The 12,406-nt window shown below is 37.7% G+C and overlaps 1 pseudogene; it reads left to right on the top strand.

The window, feature by feature from the left end:
- The first annotated feature begins 11,875 nt into the window (after positions 1-11,875).
- On the top strand, positions 11,876-12,406 carry LOC113740800 (uncharacterized; annotated as a pseudogene).

The raw sequence follows: 12,406 nt of genomic DNA, 5'->3' as shown, positions 1-12,406 counted from the left end.
ACTAATGGCTATACAATGTTATCAATGAGAACAATTGCAAAGTTGTCAAAGAAAGGTCTATTAATACTGACGACTTTCTAAAAGTCGTCACTATTGCAGTTCCCGCTCTCTCCATGACTCCTGGCAGGAATCAAATTGTGACAACAATGCAAGATCATCGTTGATGTGTTGGCTCCCCTGACTCAATTATGACAACTTGCTGTATTGTGGTTAAAGGACTCCATTTTGTGACGAATTTTTTTCGTCACTGAGAAATGTTGTCACTAATGATCAAATTTCTTGTAGTGCATTCAGCTCATGTATCATGAGGTGATGTGGGACTCCTTGAACCTCATCGGCGGCCCAAGCAAAGACGTTCCGGTATTCTTTGAGGAGGTCCACCATCTCTTTTTTAATCGGACCAGGCAGTCCGGTGCCGATGCGGGCCATTCGATCAGGCTCCATGGGGTCCGGGGGAATCTCTTCCACCTCATCCCCAGTCTCCAGCCTCGGGATCTTCCCAACTTGCATAGGATCGATGCAATTTATTAAGAGGATATTTGACCTCTTCTCGGACCTCGTATTGGAGGTAGATGGGGAGGCTGCTTGCAGAGTGGCGAGGTAGCACTCCCGGGCCGCACAAACATTGCTGCTGACCTCGACAACCCCCGCGGGAGTAGGAAACTTAAAACTCAGATGGTAAGTGGAATATACTGCCCGCAGAGTATTAAGCGTGGGCCGACCTAGGAGCAGATTGTATGGGGAGTCAGCCTTAACCACCACGAAATTGACCGGAATAGTTCGGCAACGGGGGTGGTGCCCCACAGTCACTGTCAGGGTCACCATCCCTTCGAAATGCACGATGTGTCCCCCGAATCCTACAAGAGGAGTCCGCACCGGGGTCATATGTTCCTTAGCTAACTTCAGACTCTCAAAAGTGCGAAGGTACATGACATCCACCGAACTCCCTGGGTCGATGTAGACCTTCTTGACGATGTAATTGTTGGTGAGCACCTCGATCACCAAAGTCTCATGGCTACTTGAGGCGGTCGGAACAGGATTATTAGGGCCATATGAAATTATTTCGGATAAACGAGAGCTCGGCTCGGTTTGATCTGGGTTGGCTTGCCTGTAGGTCCTCTTCCGAGAGTTCTGACTATCCCCTCCCGTCGGACCTCCAGCAATAGTATTAATGACTCCAGCAATGTTTGGCCCATATCCTAACCCCTGACCTGAAGATCCGTCTCGGGGAAGCTTTTTTGTCTCCCTAAGATCCTCAGGGGGTCTACAACTGCTTCTTGACATCCACCTTTCATCTCGGCGTTGGTCACCTCGTTCATCACGCCGTGGCTCATTTCGATGACCTCCCCCTCGGCGGATGAACTGTTTTAAGTGGCCTTGCCTGATGAGATTCTCAATCTCTTTTTTGAGATCATTGCAATTTTCAGTATCATGTCCGATGTCTCGGTGATACAAGCAGTAGAGGTTCGAGTTCCTCTTGTTTCGGCTACCAAACATCTTAGGGGGTGCCTTCCCGAAATTGTTTTGTTCCATTACGGACAGCACCCGAGATCGGATAGTGTTCAGGGGAGTCAGTTCAGACTCAGGGATAGGCGACTTCCCCTTGGAGATCCTGTCGAACACGCTGCGGCGATCTCGGCGGGGACTTTGGAAGCCGCTCCCGGTCCCCGTTTCACTTCGGCCAAGCTCCTTCCCTCTTCGGGGGTCAGCCCTCGGGCAGGCAGTTTGGACTTCTTTCTTCATGCGGTTGAGGTCCTCGGCCTGTATGCCCTTCTCGATCTTCAACCATAACTCGTGGAGTGTGCGGGAATACTTCTTGTGGATCCCTGTATTGAACACCCCGACTACAAGTCCATGGGTGAAAGCGGCAATGGTGACCTGCTCATTGGGGTCAGGTATTTGAATGCTTTCTTCATGGAACCTCTGAACGTACGACCGAAGTGACTCTCCCGGGTTCTGCTGCATGTTCAGCAAATAGGCCGAGATCCTGGTCGCAGGTCGGGAGGAGATGAACCGGTGGAGAAATCTTTCCACCAATTCTCCCAGGGTTGAGATGCTCCTAGGTTCTAATCCCCAGAACCATTTTCGAGCAGTGCCCTGCAGGAATACTGGGAAAGCTCGGCATATGACAGGGTTAGGGATGCAATATAAACGGAAGGCCGAAATGAAGGCATGGACGTAATCCTCGGGGTCACCTCGGCCATTGTAAGATGGTATAGAAGGAAGTTTAAAATTGGGAGGAAACCTTTCCTCGTTGATATCGTCGGTGAAAGGTGGGGCTCTCATGTAATTCACCCCAAGCGTCCCCAACAATCGAGGTTCTTCCTCAAGTCGTCGCCCTAAAAGTCTTCGGGAGAATGTCTTGGTCAGGGAGGCTACCTTAGAGGTAGCCTTGGAGTAGGCACGCTTCGAAGCACTCCGGCTTAGGCGCCTCCCATCAGATTCGTCTTCAGATGAACCTTCGGGAGATCCGTCTGACTTCCTTTTAGAGGATTCGACCTTTTGCTTGCCTTGCCTCTTGAGATAACTCCCTAACTCTTCAAAGATGTTAGGATTTTCGACCACAAACTCAGCCATACGAGAGATGGCTTCTTCGTTTGCGGGTTGAGCCCTGGGAGATTCCTGCCCTTCGGACATGTCTTCTTGTCGAGCTGCGTTGCTTTGTTCAGCCCCAATAGTGAGAGCTTTCCTGCTCTTAGAACGCGTAGGCTTCATATTCTGATGTCTTCACGTTTCCCACAGACGGTGCCAATTGAAGAGGTGAATCCTGACCGGCTGAAGTGGCAAGGATTCGAGATGCCCCTGGCGGGAAGGGTCACGGCGGCAAGGCTACCTGTTTAAATTATAGGAGGGGCTGAATCCCCCGGTGCAACTCCGAAACTTAAGTCAGTTCGGGAATGAAGAAGTAATAAGATGGTAGAGGGAGTCAGTATAGTTTTACCAGAAATTGGTCATCCCCTTTCTCAATGGAAGTGTTGAGTATTTATAGAGGATTGATTTGAAGAGGAACTGCTGGTACGAGTCCCTAGAGATCGGATGGGAGCAGTGTATCAATTTGATGTGATATCTCTGCGGAAAGGCGCGCCGGAACAGGTGTCAGAGTCAGGCGGCGCATGTGTCGAAATAGCTTTCCATAGTGTCAGATATGTCAGGGGTTACACCATCTTTCTACAGTTGTCGAGTCGTTTGAGGATCACCTCGGCTTATGCTCAGATGATCTCCGCCGATGTGATTAACGGGTTAGGACCATCTAGTTACATGGAGGCCGAGGTGACACTTCAGTAATGTTGCGAGATGAAACCCAGACCATCCGGGCTGGAATGACCATCCTCAATGTGCTAGGAAAAGTTCTAGTCCGGGGTGGGCTGATGGCTCTCGTGAATATGAGTGGAAGGAATTTAGAATCATCTTCAAAGAAGTTAGGCAAACCAAGCAGTGGCAGACAAACATTTGAAGTAGTGGCAGACAAATCATGTAGTGGACTATTTTTGGCTGGACTGATTCAATAGATTGGTTTCTCATGTTACGAGCTCGAGCTCCTACCGAGCTAGAAATCGAGCCGCTCGCGAGCCAGAATTCGAACTAGGCTCGCGAGTCGATCTTGAACTTGTCTTTTTCTAAATCGAGCCGAGCTCGAGCTTCATTTTATGAACTCAAGCTCGCATATAAATAAGTCTAACTTGACTCGATAATTTTAAAACTCGAATCACTCTACTCGTTTACGCCCCTATTCCTGAAACACCTTTCAGATTTGAGAGGTTACATCTCACACGATGGAGTTATCGGTTGTGTAACTGGCTAAATTGGCTAAAAAGTGTCACAAGTATATACTTTTATAAGTTTAGGTGCTAAAAGTCTCCACTTAATTATTGAGGGGTTAAAAGTCGACCCGATAAAAAGTTTAAGGGTTATCCAGGTTTTACACCCTTTAATTTCATTATGATATCTAATTATTAATTATACCAAACATTGAAAAAGAAATGTGTAACGCCCAACCAACCCCCCATTGTAAGGGTGCAGTAGGGCACCTGTCTAGTTCTCTCCAAAGCTCAGTTTGGTAAACTTATATGTAGTATTATTCTCCATTACTTCAATGTTACAAGAACTCAAACTCTTACAAGCTCAAAAATGGCAAATACAAATCTTTATATGGACAAAAGCTACCTATCCATTAGCTATTACATTAGTTTAATACTCAAAATAACTCCAGAAGCTTTTTACCACCAAGAATTATTTACACTGAGTCCCAATTAAACTCCTAAGTTCTTGGCGTATACCTTACACAAAATATGTAGAAACATAGTAAGCTAAAGGCTCAATGACTTCATGAAGTGTGTGAACATCGCTTCATAAATAATTTTCAAACCTAAATGTCGTTATCTGTACATATTATCAATACTAATATATACTCCCTCCCTTCTTGTTTAACTGACGTTTAAGAAATTTGCTCTAGTGTACTTTGATCTGTCGTTTTATTATCTCTATACAGTATTAATTATTTTTTCACAATTTTACCCTTTTATCTCTCTTTTCCAATACAGGGTTCTTAATTACTACTCCTAGTAATTATTGCTTGGTGGGAGTTAGTTTGCATTGCTTTTGGCCTAGTAAAACAGCACCATTTAGTACTCTAGTGAGAGAAAACATGGGTGAATTGGACAATTAATGAGGTTACAAAAGCAAAGTAGTGTACAGATTTAAGCAATGAAAAACTTTTCTTAATTGGTGTGCAAAACCTTAAACGTCAGTTATAAAAAAAAGGGAGGGAGTATAATATTACAATAAGTTTTTACAAAAATAAACATTCATAATTCACTTAGTAGATATAAATAGACTAATCTGTCAGAAGTAACATAATTCAATATCAGCCATGATAAGAGTAAACACCAGGAGACAATAGTAACATTAACAGTTACAAGCCTCTACCTCCTTATCACAACCTGTGCACTTTTGATCCCAAACACTCCACAGTATCAGTTTGTATCAACTTTAGTAAATCCATGCGTCAGTCTCGGTCCAAACATGTAGAAAGTAGAAACCCCAGTGCACCTGCATGCCGGGTTGCTTTGTCAAGATACCCAGAATTGATCGACCAGGTCTATACTGGCTCGTTGCATTTTAACTAAACTTGACGTAGCCCACCCCACACCCACCCAAACCCCCCGCCCCCCCCAAAAAAGAAAAAAAGATAATCAACCATCAGTACATTAACGCTAACAAGAAATCACCACAGCAAATGCATTTACAAATTTAGCACATTTAAGCACTCAGTGGTGTCAATGTCTAAAAGGCCACTAAATTATAATATTAGCAGTATTTGGTAGCTGGCAAAGCACAAGCAAATGCTAAAGCTTAAGTCTTAGTCACTTACAATACCATTACACAGGTATATTAATTTTCAGCAAGGAAGAGAAACTAACACAATAAAAAAAATACTAAACATTTTCTATCAATTTTTAATGGTTTAGAGCTATACACATATATCTTATTTAGCTTAGTCCCCCGGATGTTCATTTTTTGGTTCTTAGAGTCCTTCAGATGGTACTAGCCTTTTATTACCTGTTGTTTCTTTATGCAACTAAACTTACCACCAGCCATTGGACTAGACTACTGAGATTATAATAGAAGAAGGATAACACATTTGTAGTGATGCTTTTTATTAGTTTGCCCTAATTACTCTTTTGCTCCATTTCTAGTTCTTTATCCAAATGATTAAGTAGTTCCAGAGTTACCATCAGCTGAAACTATCCTTTGAAGCTGACCTGCTGAACATATTTTAATGAACTTACAATTAGCGATTTACGTAACTTGATGGATAACTTAATTCAAGATAAAGATTTATAAATCTTCAGAATCATTCATTTAAAGTACTACATGATGAGTGATTACGTCTTCAGTTGTTTTAATTACATCTAAATAATTATTTGGTTCACACACAATGCTGGACCTACACCAGGAATATTATCATGCAAGGATAGCGGAAAGGGACGAGCACAAAACGGTGATCACAACGAGGTATAGCTCATATGAGTTTTACATGATGCCAATTGAACTAGCAAATACACCAGCCACATTCTGCACTCTTATGAAGAAAGTACGTGGATTTTATAAAAAAATTCATCATAGCCTACCTCGACGATATTATCATTTATAGCAACAATACGGAGGAGCACATCAAACACCTAAAGCTCATGTTCAAAGCCCTTGGAGACGACAAGTTATATGTGAAGAAGGAGAATAGCGAGTTTATGATATAAGAAGTCTCTTTCTTGGGACATGTGAGGGTCGGGAAGTCTCGTTTATAGTCTAACAAACTGTTTAATCACGCAAGGTAATTTGTAGGAGCTTTCGTATTCATATTGGTCAAGCATTATGGAATTTAGGTAGACATTTCACGAAATTTGTTTTTTCTCTAATCAAAGCGATGACCATGTTCCGAGACTAATCTGACTGATTACTAATACAATGAGACTATATGTCTAAATGTCTAAACTCACATAAAAGCCATAGTACCAGTCTTTGTTGATTCGGCCAGCAAGGATTATTTGGGGAAACATGAAGACGAGCTTTAAACAACGAATTATTTGAGTCTGATGTTTTACATATGACTAGAATATTACAATTGATATATTTAACTATTATTACGACCTGATTTGTTCAAAAAAAAAAATCAAAATCCACTTATCATTCACGACTTGCATAAAAGTACTTATATTGGAGAGATGATAATACTTGATTTATGGATTAAGAAATGGATACAATAAGAGGGTATAAAGGCTTGCTGTATTCCTTTGTTTCTATTCAACATTTATACCCATATAGGTTAAGTAAAGATGTAATATGGATTGGTTCCTCTCTTCCTCTCACTCTCTCTCTCTCTCTCTCTCTCTCTATAGGACTCTCATCCTTATTCTCACCCGTTTTTTTCAATGATAGGTTTGCAAGACAAATAAAATGAAAATGGTTCTAGTTCTTATGTGTACGCATATATACATATTCTTCACCACATAAAATATTATTAAAATCATTTTTAGGAGAAACTATATTAGACAAGAGGACATAATTGTATTGATTGGTAATCAAACATTAATGATATTAAACGTATTTTAAATCTTAACATAGAAAATATCCTAATTAGTAATGGCAATGGGCTTGATTGATGAATTATTACTGATATCAATTGTATTTAAAATCTTACCATAGGAATTAAAGAAAATGGAATGATTGTATTATCCTTATGTTAGTTGGTAATGTCATATAAATACGCTTGATTGATATTTGACTGGTAATGAAATATTAATGATACTAAATGTAATTGGAATCTTACCATGGGAATTAAAGAAAATGGGCAAACTACATTCATTGAATCTTATGACTAGTGTTTAGCAATATGACTAGGTTCATCTACCTAAATTATATGGTAGGAGAATGAATTTTAGGAAATGGTTTTGAAAATATTCATGATACTAAAATACTAAATGTATTTATACTTACCATGTGAATTAAAGAAATCGGAATGACCACGTTTGTCTAGCATGAATAGGAGGAAATAAGATAATCAATTTAAATTAGCTTGAGGTTATCTTCTTTGAATAACTATTATGGTAGCTTATATTATCTACGTAGAGAATTGATTCTTGTGACTAGCTAATATAATATTCAATTTAATTCATATACAATTATGGTAAGTAGACAAATTAGGTGAGGTGACATATCTAACAATAACGTCACTACTGACTATGTTATCAGAGAGTACCAATTAGTTAATGGCATTAGAACACTTGATAATTGCTTAATTTGTTAAATCTCTAAAAGGAAATAATATGTATAGAAGTATGGGATATTACATTAATTACGCTGTAAATGAAAATTTAGATTTTGGCTATTATAAGTGTATATAGAAGCTAATAGAGTTGCTCATGAATTAGTAATATTTGCCAAAACCATAAATGTATATAGTTAGCTTCTTACCATGGTACAAATAATAGTGCAATAACATGCAATAAGTAGAGCTCTTTTCCAAAATAACTGTGTTCGCAAAAAATATTTCCATCATAACACAATCTGAAATAATATATCATTTCTAATGTATTTAGTGCCACATAGCCAGTTCAATAAAATTGAAATATGAAATATGAATTCTAAATCTTGAAAATTAAGTGTTGAAAGTATTAAGTTGCTGAATTGTTTAAGTTATATGTGTTTGATAACTAACTGGATTATAATTTTGAATTGATATATCGCACAAATATTGTGTTCCTATTTTTAAAAAAAATTGCCTTAATTTGTGTATTTGAAGAAAAGGAAAAATGTGTGTGTGAAAGAGAAAAACTAATGAAACAATTTAAAGGCGGTTTTAATTATGTGTATTTGTTTATAAGAGTCTGTGTAAGAGTCTATGCATGCGTGTGTTTGTGTATGTCGAGCAGAAAAGAAAATAAATATGTACCGTGTGCGGGAATAGTATGAGAGTGTGTTATATATATATTAGAAATAGGAGTGGGCAAAATTATCCGCAAACCTGAAAATTAGTTTGATAGGGTCAAAAGAGGGTTGGGTACCCACTAAGATACGGGACGAGTTAGGGTTATATAATTAAAAACTTGCGGGTACTCGACCCATCCCGCATATATATTTTTTATTTTTATACACATATTACAAAATAATATTTTTAGAATTAAATAAGCAATATCATTGAACAAATTGCATTACAAATATGAGATACTATAATTTATTTACAAGCTTCATTTATAAAGGTTATGATCTTATGTTTTATAGAAAAGAGTTTAATTAATATGGAACATATATTTAAAAAATGTGCTCCTTATTTCAAACTTTTTTATTGATTTTGAATTCTTTTAATTTTTTTCCTTTTTCTTGTATTCTCTTCATACGTTTGTTTCTTAGTGGGAGACTTTTTTTGAGAAAACATATTTATTAAATCTTAGTTAAATGTGTAAAATTCAAAATTAAATTAGTATAAATTATTTTTTGAAAAAATTAAATAATAAGTTGGGCGCAGTGGGTACCCGTTGATCCGACCCTATGTCAATGGATATTCTATAACTAGGTACCCGCTGATATGCGCAGCGGATAAAAATCAGAAAATAGCTGACCCCGCAAGGTACGGATCATGTCAGTCAAATGATGAATGGGGCGAGTACATTAATTACGCTGTAAATGAAAATGTAGATTTTGGCTATTATAAGTGTATATAGAAGCTAATAGAGTTGCTCATGAATTAGTAATATTTGCCAAAACCATAAATGTAATAGTGCAATAACATGCAATAAGTAGAGCTCTTTTCCAAAATAACTGTGTTCGCAAAAAATATTTCCATCATAACACAATCTGAAATAATATATCATTTCTAATGTATTTAGTGCCACATAGCCAGTTTAATAAAATTGAAATCTGAGTTATGAATGGTATATAATAATGTGAATCTTTTGTTTTGTAGAATAAAAACGGAAGATAACGGATAGTTCTATGGTTTGCAACTGGCAACATATATAACTCAAGCCAAAAGTTCTGTGGTTTCCATTTTGACCCTTAAGATCAGCAAGCGAAAGTAGGCAGGGAACGAATGATGGCAACAGTCTAATGCATGGACTTTGACCGTAGGAATGGTGGCTCTAGCATTGGAAAGGAATAAACGCCAAGCACAAGCCTACAGGAGATTAATTGATGTTTCAAAATTAGGGATCCCACCTGGCATCTGGCTGGCGGGAAGTGAACTTTGCAGCAATTGTGAAATTTATTCCTAGTTTGAACTCTGAAGTAGAAAACAAGCACACGCATTTGCAAAATTTTTTATCCCTAGTAAATTGTACACGTTTTGATTCCGTCCATTTCATCAATTTGTGCCCCTTAAATTACTTTTATTATAATCTACAAACATTAATGCAATATCTTATATATAATAATTTATTCAAACAACTATATAACTATGTTAACTACATATTAATAAAACAATAGAATTTTGGCTTTATTTGCTATAACTAATAAAAAAATTAAGTTTTGGACTAATCTAAGTTAATCATGTACCATGATTTTGGACCGATATCGTGATACAATTAACATTTTACCAATGACTATAAATGACTTGTTTACCAATGACTTGTTATAAATGATTATTCATTTATATTGTAAATGACTATTTTATTCTTATTTTAACAAATAAAATAATAACCACTTGTTATTATTTTTCTTGAGCTTAACTAGGCTCGAACTCAAGATCGATGTTGAACTCGAGTTTTAAAATGAAAGCTCATGGAGGTCGGGATCGTGCTGGAAGTCAAGAAAATAGAGTCGATTCAACTCATTTTGCAATCCTATAAATGATAACCTTTTTCGTTAAATCTATATGTTTTTTGTAAATTTAATATTAATATATGTAATCAAAAAGTGATTGAAAAAAAATTAAGTTTTGACTAATCTAAGTTAATCATATACCATGATTTTGGACCAATATAGTCATACAATTAGCAAAACTAAATTTTTTTTTATCTATTTACCCATGTTAAAGAAATAAATAATGTTTTCTATAAAACCCACTCCTGCGAATACAAAATTTATGTGTTGGAATACTTTGGCCTTGACAATTAAAATTTACTTTTTTGGACTAATTTACCCCTATTATTGATAGAATTAAAAGTAGATCTGCAAAAAGCAATTTTGGTCTATAAGTAAGTAAGCTCATCTCATCCTATTAATAAGGAAACACAAAGAACCTAGTTTTTTTGTTAAACTAAACATCTAACGTAAAATCAACCAAACATTTGACAACAAGATTACTCATCCGAAGATAAGTAACCATCTCTCATTTCATGAAGAGTTCGTTTGGTCCATCGGATCATATGATAATTTGGAATTATTTACTTCTACTACTATAATGACATTTTATTCTAACAAGTGCATCAAATCTACTATTTCCCTATAACATAATCTAATTTGTGAACTAATTTCACCATAACTATAAATGACTATCAAGCTAAAGTTGATATTATTTTCTAGGGCAAAAAGTCCCAGTGGCCCTCAAACTATTAGCCGGACGAACTTTTGATCCCCAAATAATTAAAAGTAAACTTTTGGCCCCCAATCTATTCAAAGTACAAAATATTAGACCTTCTGTCAAATTCAGCAGTTGATATTGACGGAAACTATGACCACGTGAGACGCATGCCGAAATTTGAAGGGCATTTTTGTCCATAAATGAGCTGTGTTCCACTCGATAAAATGGAGTGAAAAATAATTTTGACCAAATCATTTACTTTTACCAATATCTCTTCCTCTACCATTGTTGGCGATTGCTGCAACTTCCCAACTATCAACACCGTGGAAGTAGACGGTGATGCAAAATGGAGTGGAGAGCAAAGAGTGACCAAAGGCCCAGGGACCAATCACTTGGAATTTCTGCTGTGTCGGGTGTGCGTGCAATCACACGTCTTTGAAGGAGTGATATAAACAATGTTGATTCGTGTTGCAGATGGGATCGGGATGAGCCTTCAAACCTCCTTTGTTCTCTTCATAGATTATTGCCCCTAAATTCTTTCAGATGAAATTGAGTGAGCTACCATCCACCCTTGAAACCCCTAACCTCACCCACCTTTCCCATTTATATTTTGGGTAGCTTAATTTCTCGAACATCCCAAACAAACAGTCAAACTACTTGTAATCAGTGGGTGGAAGGATTCCCTCTCCAGCATCATCTTGCCAAATTCTATTCTACAAAATATCAGTCAAACCCTATTTGCTCTTCGTCCGTATCGATCCAAAATATCATCTTGCATCCCAGCCCCTAACCCAATTTTAGCTGAATATTATCAACCTTTTTAGGCATTTCAGCAACTCCCAAAACTTGTTGATCTTTCACACTGGAATTGAATCAAACTTCCAGCTGAGATTGGAATTTCCATTGCAAAACAGTTTTATCGAGTATACTACAATAAAATATACTTTCTGATTTGGGTCTGTTGTGGGCTTCTTTCCATCTCTTCCATCGGAAAGATCGATCCCTTTTTCCCCACAGTTTTGATCCGGGCTGATCTCTGACTGCATTTGAGGTATGAATTTCCAAAGCGTGGAGGAGTTTTGGCTATTTTACATGAATCAACACTCGAAACCAGCCACTAGGTGTTGGCATTTTGTGGGCACGCTTTGTAGCATTATTTGCTTGATATATTCAATGCTTTTCAACTGATGGTTTGTGATCCTTGTGCCCTTGTTGGGATATGACTTGGCATGGTATAGCCATTTTTTTGTGGAAGGAAATGTTCCTGCAACTTTTGGGCATCATTTTTTGTCCCTTTTGTGTGATTTCAAGATGTTTAGATTGATGCTTACTGGTCAAATGGATAGAGAAATTAAGAGGCTCAGTAAGAGGCTAGTTCTGCAAGCTTACTAA

Source organism: Coffea arabica, chromosome 4e (assembly GCF_036785885.1).
Source record: "Coffea arabica cultivar ET-39 chromosome 4e, Coffea Arabica ET-39 HiFi, whole genome shotgun sequence".
NCBI lineage: Eukaryota > Viridiplantae > Streptophyta > Magnoliopsida > Gentianales > Rubiaceae > Coffea > Coffea arabica.
Note: the sequence above shows the minus strand (reverse complement) of the source record. Positions and strands in the feature narration are given on the sequence as shown.